This window comes from Salmo salar, unplaced genomic scaffold (genome assembly GCF_905237065.1).
Source record: "Salmo salar unplaced genomic scaffold, Ssal_v3.1, whole genome shotgun sequence".
Taxonomy (NCBI): Eukaryota; Metazoa; Chordata; class Actinopteri; order Salmoniformes; family Salmonidae; genus Salmo; species Salmo salar.
This window is the reverse complement of record NW_025550696.1, coordinates 65,892-91,737: the sequence shown is the minus strand read 5'-3', so window position 1 is coordinate 91,737 and position 25,846 is coordinate 65,892. Positions and strand designations below refer to the sequence as shown.

Sequence of the window (25,846 nt, the reverse complement as noted above, 5' to 3'; positions counted from 1 at the left end):
TAGCTTCTGCTGACGGGGCATTGTGGCCAGTAGCTTCTGCTGACGGGGCATTGTGGCCAATAGCTTCTGCTGACGTGGCATTGTGGCCAGTAGCTTCTGCTGACGTGGCATTGTGGCCAGTAGCTTTAGCATTTGGACTAGGCACCACACTTGCTTTGGCATAGGATCCAGTTGGTTCAGGTCCAGAGTAGGCATGATGCCCATTAGAATTACCTAGAAAACAAAATAAACATTTTGGTAAAATGCCAGCCTTAAGCTATCGGAACTAGACTGATTTGAACTGAAGTAGTGTAAACGAAAACACACCTTTAAGTGTAAAACAAGTTATCCCTCCAATTAGCAGGCAGAAAATCCAAGAAACACTACAAAACATTCAGACAGTTAAACACAAGTAACCAGTGAAAACTTTAAGACAAGGTAAACCAACCAGATGACTACATTGAAAAACTAACCTCAACGAGAGTCCAAAAGTCACAGCCATTTTAGTGATCAAAACCACAACGGTATTAAGAACAAATGCTAGCGACACCTTGACCGAATATCCCTGTTGCTATGTCAAACAGCTGTTTTGGTTGCACCTCATAAAGGAACCCCAGACCCTTCTATCCTGGATGGCTAATTATGTACAGCTGTTAGCCAATGAACTTCATTTCAATTGGTTCAATTTCCCAATTGGATTAGGTGCTCTGGATTTCATTCAGCTGGTGTACACTGGTGTGCTGGAGGGTGGAGTTTGCACATTGATATTTTTTTTTCATCTTTATTTAACCAAGTAGGCTAGGTGAGAACAAGTTCTCATTTACAACTGCGACCTGGCAAAGATAAAACAAAGCAGTGAGACACAAACAACACAGAGTTGCACATGGAATAAACAAACATGCAGTCAATAATACAATAGAGAAAAAGTCTATATACAGTGAGTGCAAATGAGGTAAGATAAATGAGGTAGACAATGAATAGGCCATAGTGGCGAAATAATTACAATTTAGCAATTAAACACTGGAGTGATAGATGTGCAAAAGATGAATGTGCAAGTAGAGATAGGTACTGGGGTGCAAAGGAGCAAAAAAATGAATAATAAATTATTTTATGGGGATGAGGTAGTTGGATGGGCTATTTACAGATGGGCTATGTACAGGTGCAGTGATCTGTGAGCTGCTCTGACAGCTGGTGCTTAAAGTTATTGAGGGAGAAATGGGTCTCCAGCTTCAGTGATTTTTGCAATTCGTTCCAGTCATTGGCAGCAGAGAACTGGAAGGAAAGGCGGCCAAACGAAGAATTGGCTTTGGGGGTGACCAGTGAAATATACCTGCTGGAGCGCGTGCTACGGGTGGGCCGAAGTCAAGGATCGGCAGAAAAGTCAGTTTTACGAGGGTATGTTCGGCAGCATGAGTGAAGGATGCTTTGTTGCAAAATAGGAAGCCGATTCTAGATTTAATTTTGGATTGGAGATGCTTCATGTGAGTCTGGAAGGAGAGTTTACAGTCTAACCAGATGCCTAGGTATTTGTAGTTGTCGACATATTCTAAGTCGGAACCGTCCAGAGTAGTGATACTGGACGGGCGGGCAGGTGCGGGCAGCGATCGGTTGAAGAGCATGCATTTAGTTTTACTTGCATTTAAGAGCAGTTGGAGGCCACAGAAGGAGATTTGTATGGCATTGAAGCTCGTCTGGAGGTTAGTTAATAAGCGATTGTTATCGAAAAATAATTTCTTCAAGAATTTAATTTGGGAGATGGTAACTTGTTAAACAACTTCTTCCGTTTTGCCCCAAATTCCTAATTAGTTCATTTAACCTCTTAGGGCTAGGGGCAGTATTTACAACGCCGGATAAAAAACGTACCCGATTTAATCTGGTTACTACTCCTACCCAGTAACTAGAATATGCATATACTTATTTGATATGGATAGAAAACACCCTAAAGTTTCTAAAACTGTTTGAATGGTGTCTGTGAGTATAACAGAACTCATATGGCAGGCAAAAACCTGAGAGATTCCTTTACAGGAAGTGGCCTGTCTGACCATTTATTTGCTTTCTTTGACATCTCTTTCCAAAACAAAGGATCTCTGCGGTAATGTGACACTTCCCACGGCTCCCATAGGCTCTCAGAGCCCGGGAAAAAGCTGAATGTCATCATTCCAGCCCCAGGCTGAAACACATTATCGCCTTTGTCAAGTGGCCGATCAGGGGACAGTGGGCTTAGGCGCGTGCACTGGTCGCCCCCGTCTTTCTTTTTTTTCCTCTGTTTACCGAAACGCAGATTCCCGGTCGGAATATTATCGCTTTTTTACGAGATAAATTGCATAAAAATTGATTTTAAACAGCGGTTGACATGCTTCGAAGTACGGTAATGGAATATTTAGAATTTTTTTGTCACGAAATGCGCCTTGCTCGTAACCCTGATTTACCATTTCGGATAGTGTCTAGAACGCACGAACAAAACGCCGCTGTTTGGATATAACGATGGATTATTTGGGACCAAACCAACATTTGTTATTGAAGTAGAAGTCCTGGGAGTGCATTCTGACGAAGAACACCAAAGGTAATAACATTTTTGTTATAGTAAATCTGATTTTGGTGAAGGCTAAACTTGCTGGGTGTCTAAATAGCTAGCCCGTGATGGCTGGGCTATGTACTGAGAATATTGCAAAATGTGCTTTCACCAAAAAGCTATTTTAAAATCGAACATATCGAGTGCATAGAGGAGTTCTGTATCTATAATTCTTAAAATAATTGTTATGCTTTTTGTGAACGTTTATCGTGAGTAATTTAGTAAATTGTTAGTAAATTCCCCGGAAGTTTGCGGGGGGTATGCTAGTTCTGAACGTCACATGCTAATGTAAAAAGCTGTTTTTTGATATAAATATGAACTTGATTGAACAAAACATGCATGTATTGTCTAACATAATGTCCTAGGGTTGTCATCTGATGAAGATCATCAAAGGTCAGTGCTGCATTTAGCTGTGGTTTGGGTTTATGTGACATTATATGCTAGCTTGAAAAATGGGTGTCTGATTATTTCTGGCTGGGTACTCTGCTGACATAATCTAATGTTTTGCTTTCGTTGTAAAGCCTTTTTGAAATCGGACAGTGTGGTTAGATAAAGGAGAGTCTTGTCTTTAAAATGCTGTAAAATAGTTACATGTTTGAGAAATTGAAGTAATAGCATTTTTAAGGTATTTGAATATTGCGCCACGGGATTAGACTGGCTGTTGCGTAGGTGGGACGATTTGGTGCCACCTACCCTAGAGAGGTTAAACGGGTTAACAATTAAACATAGTTAGTGGATTAAATAAATAACAGTCATCACATTAATGAAAGTCATGTCACGACAAAGGATATGTATTGGTGCATTTAAATCAACATCTGTATGTGTCTACTAGTGGAGGCAGGTGATGCCTTTGGATATACAAAAAATTGTCAGTAGCTTATTGGGTTGAAAGGCTGTGAGGTTTAGCATACCACTGCTACTGTTCTAGATGAATGTTGGGAATATACTAGTAGACAAGGTAGTGGTTTTGGTTGGACTGTTGGAAAGCTAACAGATGAACTGTCATTTTACTCTGTTGAACTGTTGGTGATAATAGTTGCCCTCCAGTGGGTGTCCTACTGGGTAGAGGTGAGGCCAAATGTAAGATCAAAGCCATGTTGATAGATGTGTGGCAGAAGAGATGAGACTCTGAGCACAAGGGCCGGAATTTATATGCCCTCCAAAGACATTTTGGTGGACCAAGATTCAAAGGTCAGATTAGAAAGGGAGAGGTGGTGTTTGCTCGTTTGCGTTTAGGTTATTGTACATTGACCTCGTCATTACATCTGGTTGGAAAACATGTGAATGGTTTGTGTCTGGATTACCTACTATATAGCCTACTATAGCCTGGAGTGTATGGTTGATGAAACGTTGGACAATGTGTTGTTATATTGTTGTAAGTATGTTGAAGAGAGGTAAAGACTGAAGTGTAGGATCATTGAGGTTGGACTGGGTTGGGGGGGGGGTTGGAAGGGATTTGGGGGATGGGGAGGGTCTATTAGAAGTTAGTAGGGCTCTTTTTATTTTCTCAGAAGTACTGAGTTAGGAAGGGGGATTTATAAATGTTGTAAACAGCGATTGACACTGCAGCACAGTAGGTGGCGGCATGCACCTTTTAACATTGGTTTGCGGACCGCCGTTATATCATAGAAGAAAAAGAGGACTACGACAACTGCCTGGACAGTTTCTTATTGCCGGTGCAGATTTTTGTTAGTAGTGTCTCTAAACTTAAGTTATGGGCAAAACAGCTGATCTGATTGGTGAAAAGACCAATTAGAAGGAAAAAGATCAGAATTTGGCAGCTATAGACTCAAGAACATGTATGAAATTGAACATGCATTCTTCAATTGTCTGTTTTCTGTAAAATGTTGAGCTGAATTTGGTGGTTTTCTTTTGTCGTCCAATCATCTCTGTTGTTCACCATACGTCAACGGATGACTCCTGTTGAAAAACAATTTGCTCAATCCGGAATGGGTGGGTAGAGTTCACTCTTTAAAACCGTCGGATTGGTCCATGATATGCAAACTCCACCCTCCAGCACACCAGTGTACACCAGCTGAATGAAATCCAGAGCACCTAATCCAATTGGGAAATTGAACCAATTGAAATGAAGTTCATTGGCTAACAGCTGTACATAATTAGCCATCCAGGATAGAAGGGTCTGGGATTCCTTTATGAGGTGCAACCAAAACAGCTGTTTGACATAGCAACAGGGATATTCGGTCAAGGTGTATCTCTAGCATTTGTTCTTAATACCGTTGTGGTTTTGATCACTAAAATGGCTGTGACTTTTGGACTCTCGTTGAGGTTAGTTTTTCAATGTAGTCATCTGGTTGGTTTACCTTGTCTTAAAGTTTTCACTGGTTACTTGTGTTTAACTGTCTGAATGTTTTGTAGTGTTTCTTGGATTTGCTGTCTGCTAATTGGAGGGATAACTTGTTTTACACTTAAAGGTGTGTTTTGGTTTACACTACTTCAGTTCAAATCAGTCTAGTTCCGATAGCTTAAGGCTGGCATTTTACCACAATGTTTATTTTGTTTTCTAGGTAATTCTAATGGGCATCATGCCTACACTGGACCTGAACCAACTGGATCCTATGCCAAAGCAAGTGTGGTGCCTAGTCCAAATGCTAAAGCTACTGGCCACAATGCCACGTCAGCAGAAGCTACTGGCCACAATGCCACGTCAGCAGAAGCTACTGGCCACAATGCCACGTCAGCAGAAGCTACTGGCCACAATGCCACGCCAGCAGAAGCTACTGGCCACAATGCCCCGTCAAGTGTGAAGTCCGGCGCCTCAGCAGAAGCGTCCGGCCCCGGCGCCTCAGCAGAAGCGTCCGGCCCCGGCGCCTCAGCAGAAGCGTCCGGCCCCGGCGCCTCAGCAGAAGCGTCCGGCCCCGGCGCCTCAGCAGAAGCGTCCGGCCCCGGCGCCTCAGCAGAAGCGTCCGGCCCCGGCGCCTCAGCAGAAGCGTCCGGCGCCTCAGCAGAAGCCTCAGCAATAGCGTCCGGCCCCGGCGCCTCAGCAATAGCGTCCGGCCCCGGCGCCTCAGCAATAGCGTCCGGCGCCTCAGCAGAAGCGTCCGGCCCCGGCACCTCAGCAGAAGCGTCAAGCCTTGAACAGACCGCCCGACCACTCAACTAGGGAGATCATAATTTGGTTTGCATAACTCCTTAATTGTCGTTCCCCTGTTACTGTGCCTCCCTTTAGAAGAAAAGGTAACTGAGGTGGGGAAATGTGCCAACTAATGCTCTTGTTTGAAATGAGGATCTCCTTCACTTGTCCAGCGTCATGCAAATTGTTTACAGGGGTGGACACTACAATGGTATAAATGGTTTTTATAACCATACGACTAAAATTGACTTCTGACTTGCCAATATTGCTGACACACTTTTAGGTTCTACGGTTATGCTTTTGATTTAGCCTGGTGTTCCTGCTACTCTTCCATGATATGCTCAATAAACAATTTGACTTTCAATATACCTTGTCCTTAAAATATAATATTCTCTTCTGCCTGCCATGTGCTTGCTGTTTGGGAACAGACTGTGGGTCTGGAGTAAAAGGGAATGTGGATCACAACACTTGTGTAAACAGGTATGTTTACCTTTGTTTCTGGTAGTTCAAATGCTCAAGTTCTCTAAATTGTCAGAGCTCCCTCATATGTTCATACTTTACCTGTCCCTTTGTGAAGGGTGTTTGATTTACTGTAATCTGCCTGTTACCATAGGTGCCTAAAGAATGCGAGTGCAGTTTACCTCATCGTCCCATTGCCTGTTACTAACCTGTCCCAGGGACGCTAAAGTTTCTCCTTGGCCTTATTCAGAAACATTAAATCAACTTGACTCATTTTGCCTGTTCTACAATGTTGGTCTGGCCAGACACATGGATGCGTTCATCGCTTTCAGCTGTAAAAAATATGTCAACTCTCAATGTGGTCTTCTGCACAATCCATTTCTACCTGACCACAATGAGGTTGCACTTGCAGAACCCCCTGGCAGAAACTTTAGATTTTAAAAGGTGCACTTAATTTTGTACAAAGTGAGAGCTTATCTAGAGATGTAAATATGAATTGTTTCTTAAGCCTGGCTGGTGACTAACTACTTTAGCTTTTTTGTTATCAAGTCTTCAAACAATTTCAAAAAACACTTAGCGTTCTGATATTTTAGGATTTTCAAGCAACTATACTGGGGGGGGAATTCTCACTGTCAGGTGTTAATTTTCAGCAAACTTAACATACAAAGATTTGTATGAACATAAGATTCAACAACTGAGACAAACTGAACAAGTTCCACAGATGTGACTAACAAATGGAATAATGTGTTGTGGACACCAGATGCATTAAGAACTGCACCAGATTTGCCAGTTCTTTCTTGTGAGATGTTACCCCACTCTTCCACCAAGGCACCTGCAAGTTCCCGGACATTTCTGGGGGGAATGGCCCTAGCCCTCACCCTCCGATCCAACAGGTCCTAGACGTGCTCAATGGGATTGAGGTCCGGGCTCTTCGCTGGCAATGGCAGAACACTGACATTCCTGTCTTGCAGGAAATCACGCACAGAACGAGCAGTATGGCTGGTGGCATTGTCATGCTGGAGGGTCATGTCAGGATGAGTCTGCAGGAAGGGTACCACATGAGGGAGGAGGATGTCCTCCCTGTAACGCAGCGTTGAGATTGCCTGCAATGACAACAAGCTCCGTCCGATGATGCTGTGACACACCGCCCCAGACCACGACGGACCCTCCACCTCCAAATCGATCCCGCTCCAGAGTACAGGCCTCGGTGTAACGCTCAAACGCGAATCCGACCATCACCCCTGGTGAGACAAAACCGCGACTCGTCAGTGAAGAGCACTTTTTGCCAGTCCTGTCTTGTCCAGCGACGGTGAGTTTGTGCCCATAGGCGACATCGGTGAGGACCTGCCTTCAGTCCAGCCTCTCTCAGCCTATTGTGGACAGGCTGAGCACTGATGGAGAAATTGTGCGTACCTGGTGCAACTCGAGCAGTTGTTGCCTTCCTGTACCTGTCCCGCAGGTGTGATGTTCCCATGTCCCGATCCTGTGCAGGTGTTGTCACACGTGGTCTGCCACTGCGAGGACGATCAGCTGTCCATCCTGTCTCCCCGTAGCGCTGTCTTAGGCGTCTCACAGTACGAACATTGCAATTTATTGCCCTGGCCACATCTGCAGTCCTCATGCCTCCTTGCAGCATACCTAAGGCACGTTCATGCAGATGAGCTGGGACCCTGGGCATCTTTCTTTTGTGTTTTTCAGAGTCAGTAGAAAGGCCTCTTTTGTGTTTTAAGTTTTCATAACTGTGACCTTAATTGCCTACCGTCAGTAAGCTGTTAGTGTCTTAACGACCGTTCGACAGGTGCATGTTCATTAATTGTTTATGGTTCATTGAACAAGCATGGGAAACAATGTTTAAACCCTTTACAATGAAGATCTGTGAAGTTATTTGGATTTTTACAATTCATCTTTGAAAGACAGGATCCTGAAAAAGGGACGTTTAGTTACTGACAATTTGTTCATAGAGGAATTAAATCTAAAGCTGCAAGTGTGGACTCTAATAAAATGTTTGATTAAAGCACTAAATTTGTGACAGAGGTACATGTCCTCTGGCGCTGCTTTGAAACTTTTTTTTGGTGGTGGGGGGGGGTCTGAATGATTTGGATTCTGTGATCATTTATCCATGATCAGATTGATCTGAGTTTATAAACATTTTTTTCAGAAAATAATCTGATGGCATCAATCTGATCCACATGTCACAGAATCCAGTTTGAGTGCTATGAACAGGCCTACACCTTGCCATCTACTGGACAGGTTGCAGTACTACTTCTACACTTTCATAGGGAGACATGAGTAAACTGTAGTGAACAAAAATAAACGCAACTTGTAAAGTGTTGGTCCCATGTTTCATGAGCTAAAATAAAAGATCTGTTGCCAGAGGATTTAATGTTCAGTTTTTTACCATAAGCCGCCTCCAACTTCGATTTAGAGAACTTGGCAGCACGTCCAACCGGCCTCACAATCATAGACCACGTGTAACCACGCCAACCAAGGACATCCACAACCGGCTTCTTTACCTGTGGGATCGTCTGAGACCAGCCATCCGGACAGCTGATGAAACGAAGGGGTATTTCTGTCTGTAATAAAGCCCTTTTGTGGGGAAAACTCATTGAAAAGTCACTGATTGGCTGGGCTTGGCTCTCAAGTGGGCCAGGCCCACCCACGGCTGTGCCCCTGCCCAGTCCTATGAAATCCATAGATTACAACCTTCTAAATGTGTTTATATGTGTTTATATTTTTTCAGTGTACAGTACCAGTCAAAAGTTTGGTCAAACCTACTCATTGAAGCGTTTTTCTTTATTTTTACTGTTTTCTACATTGTAGAATAATAGAAGACATCAACACTATGAAATAACACATATGGAATCATGTAGTAACCAAAACAGTGTTAATCAAATCAAAATATATTTTATATGAGATTCTTGAAAGTTGCCACCCTTTGCCTTGATGACAGTTTTGCACACTCTTGGCATTCTCTCAACCAGCTTCACCTGGAATGCTTTTCCAACAGTTTTGAAGGAGTTCCCACATATGCTGAGCACTTGTTGGCTGCTATTCCTTCACTCTGCGGTCCAACTCATCCCAAACCATCTCAATTGGGTAGAGGTCGGGTAGTGCAGCACTCCATCATTCTCCTTGGTCAAATAGCCCTTTCACAGCCTGGAGGTGTATTTTGGGTCATTGTCCTGTTGAAAAACAAATGATAGTCCCACTAAGCGCAAACCAGATGCGATGGCGTATCGCTGCAGAATGCTGTGGACTCATCAAACCAAAGGACAGATTTCCACCGGTCTAATGTCCATTGCTCGTGTTTCTTGGCCCAAGCAAGTCTCTTCTTATTATTGGTGTCCTTAGTAGTTTTTTTTAAGCAATTCAACTATGAAGGCCTGATTCACGCAGTCTGAGATGTGTCTGTTACTTGAACTTTGTGAAGCATTTAATCAGGAAGCAATTTCTGAGGCTGGTATCTCTAATGAACTTATCCTCTGCAGCAGAGGTATTTTGGGGTTTTCCTTTCCTGTGGCCGTCTTCATGAGACCTAGTTTCATCATAGCGCTAGTTTCATCATAGCGCTAGATGGTTTTGCGACTGCAATTGAAGAAACTTTGAAAGTTCTTGACATTTTCTGGATTGACTGACCTTCATGTTCTTATTTGAGCTGTTCTTGCCATAATATGGACTTGGTCTTTTACCAAATGAGGCTATCTTCTGTATGCCACCCCTACCTTGTCACAATACAAATGATTGACTCAAACTCAGTAATAAGAAGGAAAGAAATTCCACAAATGGACTTTTAACAAGGCACACCTGTTAATTGAAATGCATTCCAGGTGACTACCTCATGAAGCTGGTTGAGAGAATGCCAACCAAGGCAAAGGGTGGCTACTTAGAACAATCTCAAATATATTTTGATTTGTTTGAAACTTTTTTGGTTACTAAATTATTCCGTATGTGTTATTTAATAATTTTGATGACTTCAATATTATTCTACAAGGTAGAAAGTTGTATAAATAAAGAAAAACCTTGGAATGAGTCGGTGCGTCTAAACTTTTGACTGGTACTGTAAATGGAAAGATCATGTCATAAATGTTGAAATAAAGTGTAAGAAGGTGCTGAATCTTATGAGCTCGGTCTCTGGTTATGAATGGGGTGCTGACAGACAATCGTTGAAAGATATTTATAGAGTTCGAATCAGGACGACAATTGATTACGGGTAAATAGTTTATGGAAAAGCGGCAAAGACTTGGCTTCAGAAGCTGAATCCAGTAAATAGTTTAAAGGTGTCATGCCTCTCCAGGCTGAGGATCCAAGGCCTCATATCAGCTTGGCAAATGGCTGACGATGACCAGACCCATCTCACCCACATAAAAAAATTCTTCAGTATTGGGAAAGGAATGTTCCTTTGTCTACAGAAGACATTTGCCGCTAAAACTACACTGCTCAAAAAAATAAAGGGAACACTTAAACAACACAATGTAACTCCAAGTCAATCACACTTCTGTGAAATCAAACTGTTCACTTAGGAAGCAACACTGATTGACAATAAATTTCACATGCTGTTGTGCAAATGGAATAGACAACAGGTGGAAATTATAGGCAATTAGCAAGACACCCCCAATAAAGGAGTGGTTCTGCAGGTGGTAACCACAGACCACTTCTCAGTTCCTATGCTTCCTGGCTGATGTTTTGATCACTATAGAGTGCTGGCGGTGCTTTCACTCTAGTGGTAGCATGAGACGGAGTCTACAACCCACACAAGTGGCTCAGGTAGTGCAGCTCATCCAGGATGGCACATCAATGCGAGCTGTGGCAAGAAGGTTTGCTGTGTCTGTCAGCGTAGTGTCCAGAGCATGGAGGCGCTACCAGGAGACAGGCCAGTACATCAGGAGACGTGGAGGAGGCCGTAGGAGGGCAACAACCCAGCAGCAGGACCGCTACCTCCGCCTTTGTGCAAGGAGGAGCAGGAGAAGCACTGCCAGAGCCCTGCAAAATGACCTCCAGCAGCCCACAAATGTGCATGTGTCTGCTCAAACGGTCAGAAAAAGACTCCATGAGGGTGTTATGAGGGCCCGATGTCCACATGTGGGGGTTGTGCTTACAGCCCAACACCGTGCAGGACGTTTGGCATTTGCCAGAGAACACCAAGATTGGCAAATTCGCCACTGGCGCCCTATGCTCTTCACAGATGAAAGCAGGTTCACACTGAGCATGTGACAGACGTGACAGAGTCTGGAGACGCCCGTGGAGAACGTTCTGCTGCCTGCAACATCCTCCAGCATGACCGGTTTGGCAGTGGGTCAGTCATGGTGTGGGGTGGCATTTCTTTGGTGGGCCGCACAGCCCTCCATGTGCTCGCCAGAGGTAGCCTGACTGCCATTAGGTACCGAGATGAGATCCTCAGACCCCTTGTGAGACCATATGCTGGTGCGGTTGGCCCTGGGTTCCTCCTAATGCAAGACAATGCTAGACCTCATGTGGCTGGAGTGTGTCAGCAGTTCCTGCAAGAGGAAGGCATTGATGCTATGGACTGGCCGCCCGTTCCCCAGACCTGAATCCAATTGAGCACATCTGGGACATCATGTCTCGCTCCATCCACCAACGCCACGTTGCACCACAGACTGTCCAGGAGTTGGTGGATGCTTTAGTCCAGGTCTGGGAGGAGATCCCTCAGGAGACCATCCGCCACCTCATCAGGAGCATGCCCAGGCGTTGTAGGGAGGTCATACAGGCACGTGGAGGCCACACACACTACTGAGCCTCATTTTGACTTGTTTTAAGGACATTACATCAAAGTTGGATCAGCCTGTAGTGTGGTTTTCCACTTTAATTTTGAGTGTGACTCCAAATCCAGACCTCCATGGGTTGATAAATTGGATTTCCATTGATTATTTTTGTGTGATTTTGTTGTCAGCACATTCAACTATGTAAAGAAAAAAGTATTTATTAAGATTATTTCTTTCATTCAGATCTAGGATGTGTTGTTTAAGTGTTCCCTTTATTTTTTTGAGCAGTATATAACGTCCAAAAAGTAAACACTGGAACAATATATCTATATTTCTTTCTTTGTTAAGAATAGGAATGAGATTGTAGTTCCTAATGAGATAATTGTTCTTCATATAAACTATGTACAGTGACTAGCCACGCCCCAAGTGAGTTCAGAGTACGTGTCAGCATGCCGGAACACCCACTTTGGCCAGAGTGCCTAAAAGGACACGCTAAGAATTAACATATCAGACCAGAAAAGCGTGGAGCGTTAGCTACATGTTGAAAATGGTTACAACTTAACCTCAACCCAAGGTGAAGAAGATAACGCCCAGACTAGACCTGAACATTGCCAGCCTGCAGCTGTGTGTGTAAAGTGCTTCAAACTCAAACTAAAGACACAAGGTGGGAAGGATAAAATCCCATCTCAGGTAATCATTGGTGTGTCTGAATATCTGCTGTGAAAACACTCCACTACAAGCACAGACAACTAAGAAGAAGGACGTTGTGACCTCTGGTGGACAATCAGAGCCTTTCAACCACGTGAGAGCCCACCGAAACAACCTTACGAGAGGGCTTGGTTCTGAACGAGATAGACGACTAATGAAAGCATTCAACACGTAAATACATTCGTTATTTTCTTACCCCAAACGGGCGGTGGTTCATGTGCAAGGTATATGATTATTGTGGGAATAGTTATAGAATGTATCCACGATTAATTCCCTTTTTCTTTCTGTGTTTTCTCAACCCCGTTCTCTATCTCTGTGTAATAAGACGTCATATCTTGTCAGTCCACTAGGGACTTTTGTCTCATGTAAGTGTGTATGTGTAGTCTGTGTTATTATTTAGTTAGTTAGAAAAGAAATAATTAAATCAATGTGTAGTACTGAATAATCAGTAAAGCTGGCGTTCTTGCAGATCCAAGAAGGTTACGACTGCTCAGAATGAGACTGATTTGAGGCAATGATTAATAAGCGATTGTTATCGAAAAATAATTTCTTCAAGAATTTAATTTGGGCGATGGTAACTTGTTAAACAACTTCTTCCGTTTTGCCCCAAATTCCTAATTAGTTCATTTAAACGGGTTAACAATTAAACATAGTTAGTGGATTAAATAAATAACAGTCATCACATTAATGAAAGTCACGTCACGACAAAGGATATGTATTGGTGCATTTAAATCAACATCTGTATGTGTCTACTAGTGGAGGCAGGTGAGATGCCTTTGGATATACAAAAAATTGTCAGTAGCTTATTGGGTTGAAAGGCTGTGAGGTTTAGCATACCACTGCTACTGTTCTAGATGAATGTTGGGAATATACTAGTAGACAAGGTAGTGGTTTTGGTTGGACTGTTGGAAAGCTTGCTGATGTGAGTGGTTTGAGGGAGTCGGAGGTTGACCCGTCTGTGGTCATAGGGGATGTTCCTCCATGGTTACTCCCAGATCCTGTTGTTGATCTAACTTTGGTAGAGAAAAGGAAATATTGGTTCAGAAGTCAGTGAAACTGGTTGACAATTACATTGATCTATGTCTTTACTTGGCTCATTGCGCTCTAGCGACTCCTTGTGGTTGGCCGGGCACCTGCAGGCTGACTTCAGTCGTCAGTTGAACTGTGTTTCATCCAACACATTGGTGCAGTTGGCTTCCGGGTTAAGAGGGCAGGTGTCAAGAAAGTAGCGCGGCTTGGCGGGGTCGTGTTTCGGAGGACGCATGTGTCTTAATCATTAATAGCAATTAAATGTATTACAACTATGTTTATATCCACAAATTAAATATTACCGCTACTACTGAAACTCTTGTCTATGTCATCGTGTCAGCTAAACTGGATGCCGTGTCAGAATTAAGGCTACTGTTGAACTCGTCATCTTTCTTCTAGAATCCAGAGGACATAAAACAGTATAGAGGCAAGATGGATATCGATTTAACGACATGTAAATATTTTAATATATGCTTTTCATATTAATGCAAAATTACTGTTCTTTTAAAAATATTTGTCACAAAAACAAGCGTATCTCTGTGAAATGTCAATGGAGCACTGAGCGTACCACAAGCTTTTTATTTTCAAGGCCTTTTACATTTAATTCAGGTCTTGTCATGTTCATTTTGCTTTTTGAGACCCACGGAAGCAACTTTGAAGACAATCACCACAACGTGTAAAACAAAACAAAAATGATTAGAGAAAGCTGCGTGGCTCTGTCAACAGAAGGTGATGAAATCTGACTTTTTGTGTATAATGATATGCTAAAGAAACACCCCACTGAACGACTTAGAACATGAAGACTCATATCTGTCTTGGTAAAAATGTATTTAAAAGTAAAATTGTATCACCAAAGCGCATTTTCACTCACAATGGGTAGAGTGGGTGAGCATTCTATACTGTGCAAGTAGGCTGTTGGTAGGCCTACTATTGACATTTTTTTTATTTTCGTGTTTTTGCTTTCAAAATCAACCTTTGTTAATATAAAAACAATAACATTGGATGTACACAAAAAAGTAAAAAGAAAATCAGGAGACCACCTTTAAGGTCTGGGAAAATCCTATGAAATTTAGATTTGTTCTTTTGTGTAGTTATCCATTAATTCAAGTGAGCAGGCACAGAGTACTGTTGTTGGGTTAGCTGTGTTTCTGTAGTACAGGCAGCTAGCACTGTTGTTGGGTTAGCTGTGTTTCTTTAGTACAGGCACCTAGCACTGTTGTTGGGTTAGCTGTGTTTCTTTAGTACAGGCACCGAGCACTGTTGTTGGGTTAGCTGTGTTTCTGAAGAACAGGCACCTAGCACTGTTGTTGGGTTAGTTGTGTTTCTGTAGTACAGGCAGCTAGCACTGTTGTTGGGTTAGCAGTGTTTCTGTAGTACAGGCACCTAGCACTGTTGTTGGGTTAGCAGTGTTTCTATAGTACAGGCACCTATCACTGTTGTTGGGTTAGCTGTGTTTCTGTAGAAGACATGAGATGGAATTTGCCGAACAAAAGGCCACTGGATTGATGCAAGTAGACATGATATCATTCTGACAGGTAGGTATAGGCTACTTTGTAGCTTTGTAGCTAGTCAACATTTAATAGAGAAGGTTTTAGGGAAAGCCTTTCCATCTACCAGAAGACAGTTAGGTCTATCATTACCATCTCTATATTTTATTCGTTCCTTAATTGTTTGAAACCTGGACCTTTGTTCTTCATATTATGAGGCATGTCTTACCTTGCTTCAAGGTAGCCAAGCCAAAATACTACCATAAAAATGTTGAGGGAAATATTTTATAAACTCATATGTGCTCTCTAGTTGTTCAAATCAACTTTCTTTTAATGTCTAGCATTCATTGTCTGACTGTCGACAGAGTGCGGATTGGTACTTATCACGGTAGGAGGCCGTTCCTTATCATGCTAGAACAGAAGACATACTTGCTGTGTGTGGATGAACCTGACTTTGGCTGACAACTTGACTTTGAGCCAATCAGAGAGCAGGAACCTCCATATGGGGAAGCGACAAGAAAAAGGAAAAAAGAATGCAATTTTCATCAGAATTGTTGTACCTAAAACAATAATGCTGCATAATACAACTTTTTTTTCTATATCAAGTCTTTATATATTTTATGTCTAGCTAAGAGTTTTGTGTTTGAAGAAGGATTTTTTGTTAGGTTTGATAATGTACACTAGATTATTAGTTAGCTACTGAGCAAGGCAGTCACACACACTTCATATGAAACGAATGGTGTGGTGAGTGCAGCATAATGCTAGCACAACAGCTAGCTAGCTAACGAATCATGGTAACCATTTAGCTAACTTTAGCCAGGTAGCTAAAAAAATGTATATTTTGGCTGTATGCAATTATGGAGAGTGGATAAAATTGTTTCTTTGTCATATAGCTAGCTAGTTATCTAGCTGTGGGCATCTGACTAGTATCAACAAGGTCTTTCTACAACACCAGCACAGCTGGCTAACATTGACCAGAACATAAAGCAACACACACGGACATGCATTGCCAACAAACGCAAGCTTCTGGTTTGGAATATTTTAACAAGGCTGAGTGGTTGACGACTTCACAATCTTTTCTATGTGAACATAAAAGAGATTGACTGCCGACAATAATTGGAGGTGTTAAATACTAATCGGCAGGCAAACATTTGACAATCCTACCGGTGTGTCTGAGCTGAAACGGATTGATGAATTTTAAACGGACTGTTTTTCTGTAAAATGTTGAACTGAATTTGGTGTTTCTTTTGTCATACAATCATCTCTGTTGTTCACCATACGTCAACGGTTGACTCTTGTTGAAAAACAATTGGCTCAATCCAGAATGGGTGGGTAGAGTTCACCCTTTTAAAACCTGTCGGATTGGTCCATGATGTGATGCAGAGTTCTGTCTTACTATCCAGGTCTGTGCCCAAACAATTTGAGTTTCTACTTTTAAAAATCCACCTTTCCAGAAACAAGTCTCTAACCATTGCCGCTTGCTATAGACCACCTACTGCCCCCAGCTGTGCCCTGGACACCATATGTGAATTGATTGCCCCCCATCTATCTTCAGAGCTCGTGCTGTTAGGTGACCTAAACTGGGACATGCTTAACACCCCGGCCATCCTACAATCTAAGCTTGATGCCCACAATCTCACCCAAATTATCAATGAACCTACCAGGTACAACCCCAAATCCGTAAACACAGGCACCCTCATAGATATCATCCTAACCAACCTTCCCTCCAAATACACCTCTGCTGTCTTCAACCAGGATCTCAGCGATCACTGCCTCATTCATTGCGTCCGTAATGGGTCTGCGGTCAAACGACCACCCCTCATCACTGTCAAACGCTCCCTAAAACACCTCAGCGAGCAGGCCTTTCTAATCTACCTGGCCCGGGTATCCTGGAAGGATATTGACCTCATTCCGTCAGTAGAAGATGCCTGGTTATTCTTTAAAAGTGCTTTCCTCACAATCTCAAATAAGCATGCCCCATTCAAAAAATGTTGAACCAGGAACAGATATATCCCGTGGTTAACTCCAGACCTGTTCAACCTCTCTTTCGTAGCGTCTGAGTTCCCCAAAGATTGGAAAGCTGCCGCAGTCATACCCCTGTTCACAGGGGGAGACACTCTAGACCCAAACTGCTACAGACCTATATCTATCCTACCCTGCCTTTCTAAGGTCTTCGAAAGCCAAGTTAACAAACAGATCACCGACCATTTCGAATCCCACCGTACCTTCTCTGCTATGCAATCTGGTTTCCGAGCTGGTCATGAGTGCACCTCAGCCACGCTCAAGGTCCTAAACGATATCATAAACACCATCGATAAGAGACAATACTGGGCAGCAGTATTCATCGACCTGGCCAAGGCTTTCGACTCTGTCAATCACCACATTCTTGTCGGCAGACTCAATAGCCTTCGTTTCTCAAATGACTGCCTCGCCTGGTTCACCAACTACTTCTCAGACAGAGTTCAGTGTGTCAAATCGAAGGGCCTGTTGTCCGGACCTTTGGCAGTCTCTATGGGGGTGCCACAGGGTTCAATTCTCCAGCCGACTCTTTTCTCTGTATACATCAATCATGTCGCTCTTGCTGCTGGTGATTCTCGGATCCACCTCTACACACACGACACCATTCCGTATACTTCTGTCTCTTCTTTGGACACTGTGTTAACTAACCTCCAGACGAGCTTCAATGCCATACAACTCTCCTTCTGTGGCCTCCAACTGCTCTTAAATGCAAGTAAAACTAAATGCATGCTCTTCAACCGATCGCTGCCCGCACCTGCCCGCCCGTCCAGTATCACTACTCTGGACGGTTCCGACTTAGAATATGTCGACAACTACAAATACCTAGGCATCTGGTTAGACTGTAAACTCTCCTTCCAGACTCACATGAAGCATCTCCAATCCAAAATGAAATCTAGAATCGGCTTCCTATTTTGCAACAAAGCATCCTTCACTCATGCTGCCGAACATACCCTCGTAAAACTGACTTTTCTGCCGATCCTTGACTTCGGCGATGTCATTTACAAAATAGCCTCCAACACTCTACTAAGCAAACTGGATGCCGTCTATCACAGTGCAATCAGTTTTGTCACCAAAGCCCCATATACTTCCCACCACTGCGACCTGTATGCTCTCGTTGGCTGGCCCTCGCTACATATTCATCGCCAAACCCACTGGCTCCAGGTCATCTATAAGTCTTTGCTAGGTAAAGCCCCGCCTTATCTCAGCTCACTGGTCACCATAGCAGCACCCACCCGTAGCACGCGCTCCAGCAGGTATATTTCACTGGTCACCCCCAAAGCCAATTCTTCGTTTGGCCGCCTTTCCTTCCAGTTCTCTGCTGCCAATGACTGGAACGAATTGCAAAAATCACTGAAGCTGGAGACCCATTTCTCCCTCAATAACTTTAAGCACCAGCTGTCAGAGCAGCTCACAGATCACTGCACCTGTACATAGCCCATCTGTAAATAGCCCATCCAACTACCTCATCCCCATAAAATAATTTATTATTCATTTTTTTACTCCTTTGCACCCCAGTACCTATCTCTACTTGCACATTCATCTTTTGCACATCTATCACTCCAGTGTTTAATTGCTAAATTGTAATTATTTCGCCACTATGGCCTATTCATTGTCTACCTCATTTATCTTACCTCATTTGCACTCACTGTATATAGACTTTTTCTCTATTGTATTATTGACTGCATGTTTGTTTATTCCATGTGCAACTCTGTGTTGTTTGTGTCTCACTGATTTGTTTTATCTTTGCCAGGTCGCAGTTGTAAATGAGAACTTGTTCTCACCTAGCCTACTTGGTTAAATAAAGATGAAAAAGAATATCAATGTGCAAACTCCACCCTCCAGCACACCAGTGTACACCAGCTGAATGAAATCCAGAGCACCTAATCCAATTGGGAAATTGAACCAATTGAAATGAAGTTCATTGGCTAACAGCTGAACATAATTAGCCATCCAGGATAGAAGGGTCTGGGATTCCTTTATGAGGTGCAACCAAAACAGCTGTTTGACATAGCAACGGATATTCTGTCAAGGTGTCTCTCTAGCATTTGTTCTTAATACCGTTGTGGTTTTGATCACTAAAATGGCTGTGACTTTTGGACTCTCGTTGAGGTTAGTTTTTCAATGTAGTCATCTGGTTGGTTTACCTTGTCTTAAAGTTTCACTGGTTACTTGTGTTTAACTGTCTGAATGTTTTGTAGTGTTTCTTGGATTTGCTGTCTGCTAATTGGAGGGATAACTTGTTTTACACTTAAAGGTGTGTTTTGGTTTACACTACTTCAGTTCAAATCAGTCTAGTTCCGATAGCTTAAGGCTGGCATTTTACCACAATGTTTATTTTGTTTTCTAGGTAATTCTAATGGGCATCATGCCTACACTGGACCTGAACCAACTGGATCCTATGCCAAAGCAAGTGTGGTGCCTAGTCCAAATGCTAAAGCTACTGGCCACAATGCCACGTCAGCAGAAGCTACTGGCCACAATGCCACGTCAGCAGAAGCTACTGGCCACAATGCCACGTCAGCAGAAGCTACTGGCCACAATGCCACGTCAGCAGAAGCTACTGGCCACAATGCCACGTCTGCAGAAGCTACTGGCCACAATGCCACGTCAGCAGAAGCTACTGGCCACAATGCCACGTCAGCAGAAGCTACTGGCCACAATGCCACGCCAGCAGAATCTACTGGCCACAATGCCCCGTCAAGTGTGAAGTCCGGCCCCGCGCCTCAGCAGAAGCGTCCGGCCCCGGCGCCTCAGCAGAAGCGTCCGGCCCGGCGCCTCAGCAGAAGCGTCCGCCCGCGCCTCAGCAGAAGCGTCCGCCCGGCGCCTCAGCAGAAGCGTCCGGCCCGCGCCTCAGCAGAAGCGTCCGCCCGGCGCCTCAGCAGAAGCGTCCGGCCCCGCGCCTCAGCAGAAGCGTCCGGCGCCTCAGCAGAAGCCTCAGCAGAAGCGTCCGCCCGGCGCCTCAGCAATAGCGTCCGGCCCGCGCTCAGCATAGCGTCCGGCGCTCAGCAATAGCGTCCGGCCCGGCGCCTCAGCAATAGCGTCCGGCCCGGCGCCTCAGCAATAGCGTCCGGCGCCTCAGCAGAAGCGTCCGGCCCCGGCACCTCAGCAGAAGCGTCAAGCCTTGAACAGACCGCCCGACCACTCAACTAGGGAGATCATAATTTGGTTTGCATAACTCCTTAATTGTCGTTCCCCTGTTACTGTGCCTCCCTTTAGAAGAAAAGGTAACTGAGGTGGGGAAATGTGCCAACTAATGCTCTTGTTTGAAATGAGGATCTCCTTCACTTGTCCAGCGTCATGCAAATTGTTTACAGGGGTGGACACTACAATGGTATAAATGGTTTTTATAACCATACGACTAAAATTGACTTCTGACTTGCCAATATTGCTGACACACTTTTAGGTTCTACGGTTATGCTTTTGATTTAGCCTGGTGTTCCTGCTACTCTTCCATGATATGCTCAATAAACAATTTGACTTTCAATATACCTTGTCCTTAAAATATAATATTCTCTTCTGCCTGCCATGTGCTTGCTGTTTGGGAACAGACTGTGGGTCTGGAGTAAAAGGGAATGTGGATCACAACACTTGTGTAAACAGGTATGTTTACCTTTGTTTCTGGTAGTTCAAATGCTCAAGTTCTCTAAATTGTCAGAGCTCCCTCATATGTTCATACTTTACCTGTCCCTTTGTGAAGGGTGTTTGATTTACTGTAATCTGCCTGTTACCATAGGTGCCTAAAGAATGCGAGTGCAGTTTACCTCATCGTCCCATTGCTTGTCACTAACCTGTCCCAGGGACGCTAAAGTTTCTCCTTGGCCTTATTCAGAAACAAATCAACTTGACTCATTTTGCCTGTTCTACAATGTTGGTCTGGCCAGACACATGGATGCAATCGTGTATATGCGTTCATCGCTTTCAGCTGTAAAAAATACTCCACTTGGAGTCGTTCAGACATTCCTTATTTCAACTCTCAATGTGGTCTTCTGCACAATCCATTTCTACCTGACCACAATGAGGTTGCACTTGCAGAACCCCCCTGGCAGGAACTTTAGATTTTAAAAGGTGCACTTAAGCTCTCACTTTGTACGAAATTATCTAGAGATGTAAATATGGCCTGGCTGGTGACTAACTTCTTTAGCTTTTTTGTTATCAAGGCTTCAAACAATTTCAAAAAACACTTAGCGTTCTTATATTTTAGGATTTTCAAGCAACTATACTGGGGGGGGAATTCTCACTGTCAGGCGTTAATTTTCAGCAAACTTAACATACAAAGATTTGTATGAACATAAGATTCAACAACTGAGACAAACTGAACAAGTTCCACAGATGTGACTAACAAATGGAATAATGTGTTGTGGACACCAGATGCATTAAGAACTGCACCAGATTTGCCAGTTCTTTCTTGTGAGATGTTACCCCACTCTTCCACCAAGGCACCTGCAAGTTCCCGGACATTTCTGGGGGGAATGGCCCTAGCCCTCACCCTCCGATCCAACAGGTCCTAGACGTGCTCAGTCTGCAGGAAGGGTACCACATGAGGGAGGAGGATGTCCTCCCTGTAACGCACAGCGTTGAGATTGCCTGCAATGACAACAAGCTCCGTCCGATGATGCTGTGACACACCGCCCCAGACCACGACGGACCCTCCACCTTGTAAAGTGTAGGTCCCATGTTTCATGAGCTAAAATAAAAGATCTGTTGCCAGAGGATTTAATGTTAGGTTTTTTACGATAAGCCGCCTCAACTTCGATTTAGAGAACTTGGCAGCACATCCAACCGGCCTCACAACCACAGACCACGTGTAACCACATCAACCAAGGACATCCACAACCGGCTTCTTTACCTGTGGGATCGTCTGAGACCAGCCATCCGGAGAGCTGATGAAACTAAGGGGTATTTCTGTCTGTAATAAAGCCCTTTTGTGGGGAAAACTCATTCTGATTGGCTGGGCCTGGCTCTCAAGTGGGCCAGGCCCACCCACGGCTGTGCCCCTGCCCAGTCCTGTGAAATCCATAGATTACAACCTTCTAAATATATGTCAATTGAGTAATTTCCTTATATGAACTGTACACTGAGTAAATTTGATAATTGTTGCATGTTGTGTTTATATTTTTTCAGTGTACAGTACCAGTCAAAAGTTTGGACACACCTACTCATTGAAGCATTTTTCTTTATTTTTACTGTTTTCTACATTGTAGAATAATAGAAGACATCACCACTATGAAATAACACATATGGAATCATATAGTAACCAAAACAGTGTTAATCAAATCATAATATATTTTATATGAGATTCATCAAAGTTGCAACCCTTTGCCTTGATGACAGCTTTGCACACTTTTGGCATTCTCTCAACCAGCTTCACCTGGAATGCTTTTCCAACAGTATTGAAGGAGTTCACACATATGCTGAGCACTTGTTGGCTGCTATTCCTTCACTCTGCGGTCCAACTCATCCCAAACCATCTCAATTGGGTTGAGGTCGGGTATTGCAGCACTCCATCACTCTCCTTGGTCAAATGGACCTTAGACAGCCTGGAGGTGTATTGTGGGTCATTGTCCTGTTGAAAAACAAATGATAGTCCCACTAAGCGCAAACCAGATGGGAAGGCGTATCGCTGCAGAAGGCTGTGGACTCATTTGGACTCATCAAACCAAAGGACAGATTTCCACCGGTCTAATATCCATTGCTCGTGTTTCTTGGCCCAAGCAAGTCTCTTCTTATTATTGATGTCCTTAATAGTTTTTTTAAGCAATTCAACTATGAAGGCCTGATTCACGCAGTCTCCTATGAACAGTTGAAGTTGAGATGTGTCTGTTACTTGAACTTTGTGAAGCATTTAATCAGGAAGCAATTTCTGAGGCTGATATCTCTAATGAAGTTATCCTTTGCAGCAGAGGTATTTTTTGATTTTCCTTTCCTGTGGCCGTCTTCATGAGATCCAGTTTCATCATAGCGCTAGATGGTTATGCGACTGCAATTGAAGAAACTTTGAAAGTTCTTGACATTTTCTGGATTGACTGACCTTCATTTTCTTATTTGAGCTGTTCTTGCCATAATATGGACTTGGTCTTTTACCAAATAAGGCTATCTTCTGTATGCCACCCCTACCTTGTCACAATACAAATGATTGACTCAAACTCAGTAATAAGAAGGAATGAAATTCCACAAATGGACTTTTAACAAGGCACACCTGTTAAGAAACAATTCATATTTACATCTCTAGATAATTTCGTACAAAGTGAGAGCTTAAGTGCACCTTTTAAAATCTAAAGTTCCTGCCAGGGGGTTCTGCAAGTGCAACCTCATTGTGGTCAGGTAGAAATGGATTGTGCAGAAGACCACATTGAGAGTTGACATAAGGAATGTCTGAACGACTCCAAGTGGAGTATTTTTTACAGCTGAAAGCGATGAACGCATATACACGATTGCATCCATGTGTCTGGCCAGACCAACATTGTAGAACAGGCAAAATGAGTCAAGTTGATTTAATGTTTCTGAATAAGGCCAAGGAGAAACTTTAGCGTCCCTGGGACAGGTTAGTGACAGGCAATGGGACGATGAGGTAAACTGCACTCGCATTCTTTAGGCACCTATGGTAACAGGCAGATTACAGTAAATCAAACACCCTTCACAAAGGGACAGGTAAAGTATGAACATATGAGGGAGCTCTGACAATTTAGAGAACTTGAGCATTTGAACTACCAGAAACAAAGGTAAACATACCTGTTTACACAAGTGTTGTGATCCACATTCCCTTTTACTCCAGACCCACAGTCTGTTCCCAAACAGCAAGCACATGGCAGGCAGAAGAGAATATTATATTTTAAGGACAAGGTATATTGAAAGTCAAATTGTTTATTGAGCATATCATGGAAGAGTAGCAGGAACACCAGGCTAAATCAAAAGCATAACCATAGAACCTAAAAGTGTGTCAGCAATATTGGCAAGTCAGAAGTCAATTTTAGTCGTATGGTTATAAAAACCATTTATACCATTGTAGCGTCCACCCCTGTAAACAATTTGCATGACGCTGGACAAGTGAAGGAGATCCTCATTTCAAACAAGAGCATTAGTTGGCACATTTCTCCACCTCAGTTACCTTTTCTTCTAAAGGGAGGCACAGTAACAGGGGAACGACGATTAAGGAGTTGGGCAAACCAAATTATGATCTCCCTAGTTGAGTGGTCGGGCCGTCTGTTCAAGGCTTGACGCTTCTGCTGAGGCGCCGGGGCCGGACGCTTCTGCTGAGGCGCCGGGGCCGGACGCTATTGCTGAGGCGCCGGGGCCGGACGCTATTGCTGAGGCGCCGGGGCCGGACGCTATTGCTGAGGCGCCGGGGCCGGACGCTTCTGCTGAGGCGCCGGGCCGGACGCTGTCTGCTGAGGCGCCGGGCCAGACTTCACACTTGACGGGGCATTGTGGCCAGTAGCTTCTGCTGACGTGGCATTGGGGCCAGTAACTGCTGACGTGGCATTGGGGCCAGTAACTTCTGCTGACGTGGCATTGGGGCCAGTAACTTCTGCTGACGTGGCATTGTGGCCAGAAGCTTTAGCATTTGGACTAGGCACCACACTTGCTTGGGCATAGGATCCAGTTGGTTCAGGTCCAGTGTAGGCAGGATGCCCATAAGAATTACCTAGAAAACAAAATAAACATTGTGGTAAAATGCCAGCCTTAAGCTATCGGAACTAGACTGATTTGAACTGAAGTAGTGTAAACCAAAACACACCTTTAAGTGTAAAACAAGTTATCCCTCCAATTAGCAGGCAGCAAATCCAAGAAACACTACAAAACATTCAGACAGTTAAACACAAGTAACCAGTGAAAACTTTAAGACAAGGTAAACCAACCAGATGACTACATTGAAAAACTAACCTCAACGAGAGTCCAAAAGTCACAGCCATTTTAGTGATCAAAACCACAACGGTATTAAGAACAAATGCTAGAGAGACACCTTGACCGAATATCCCTGTTGCTATGTCAAACAGCTGTTTTGGTTGCACCTCATAAAGGAATCCCAGACCCTTCTATCCTGGATGGCTAATTATGTACAGCTGTTAGCCAATGAACTTCATTTCAATTGGTTCAATTTCCCTATTGGATTAGGTGCTCTGGATTTCATTCAGCTGGTGTACACTGGTGTGCTGGAGGGTGGAGTTTGCATATCATGGACCAATCCGACGGTTTTAAAGAGTGAACTCTACCCACCCATTCCGGATTGAGCAAATTGTTTTTCAACAGGAGTCATCCGTTGACGTATGGTGAACAACAGAGATGATTGGACGACAAAAGAAAACCACCAAATTCAGCTCAACATTTTACAGAAAACAGACAATTGAAGAATGCATGTTCAATTTCATACATGTTCTTGAGTCTATAGCTGCCAAATTCTGATCTTTTTCCTTCTAATTGGTCTTTTCACCAATCAGATCAGCTGTTTTGCCCATAACTTAAGTTTAGAGACACTACTAACAAAAATCTGCACCGGCAATAAGAAACTGTCCAGGCAGTTGTCGTAGTCCTCTTTTTCTTCTATGATATAACGGCGGTCCGCAAACCAATGTTAAAAGGTGCATGCCGCCACCTACTGTGCTGCAGTGTCAATCGCTGTTTACAACATTTATAAATCCCCCTTCCTAACTCAGTACTTCTGAGAAAATAAAAAGAACCCTACTAACTTCTAATAGACCCTCCCCATCCCCCAAATCCCTTCCAACCCCCCCCCCCCCCCAACCCAGTCCAACCTCAATGATCCTACACTTCAGTCTTTACCTCT

At 43.6% G+C, this 25,846-nt stretch overlaps 3 long non-coding RNA genes across 3 annotated transcripts; 2 read left to right on the top strand and 1 right to left on the bottom strand.

The window, feature by feature from the left end:
• LOC123739872 (uncharacterized) lies at window positions 1-25,082 on the bottom strand. The gene is made up of 4 exons (XR_006767983.1): window positions 24,946-25,082; window positions 24,800-24,855; window positions 24,476-24,706; window positions 1-39 (listed from the first exon to the last, which is right to left on the bottom strand). It is a non-coding gene; the product is annotated as an uncharacterized lncRNA (long non-coding RNA).
• LOC106598342 (uncharacterized) lies at window positions 4,731-5,241 on the top strand. Its single transcript, XR_006767982.1, has 3 exons — window positions 4,731-4,837; window positions 4,928-4,983; window positions 5,077-5,241. It is a non-coding gene; the product is annotated as an uncharacterized lncRNA (long non-coding RNA).
• On the top strand, window positions 19,065-19,576 carry LOC123739871 (uncharacterized). The gene is made up of 3 exons (XR_006767981.1): window positions 19,065-19,173; window positions 19,263-19,318; window positions 19,412-19,576. It is a non-coding gene; the product is annotated as an uncharacterized lncRNA (long non-coding RNA).
• Window positions 25,083-25,846: the final 764 nt, after the last annotated feature.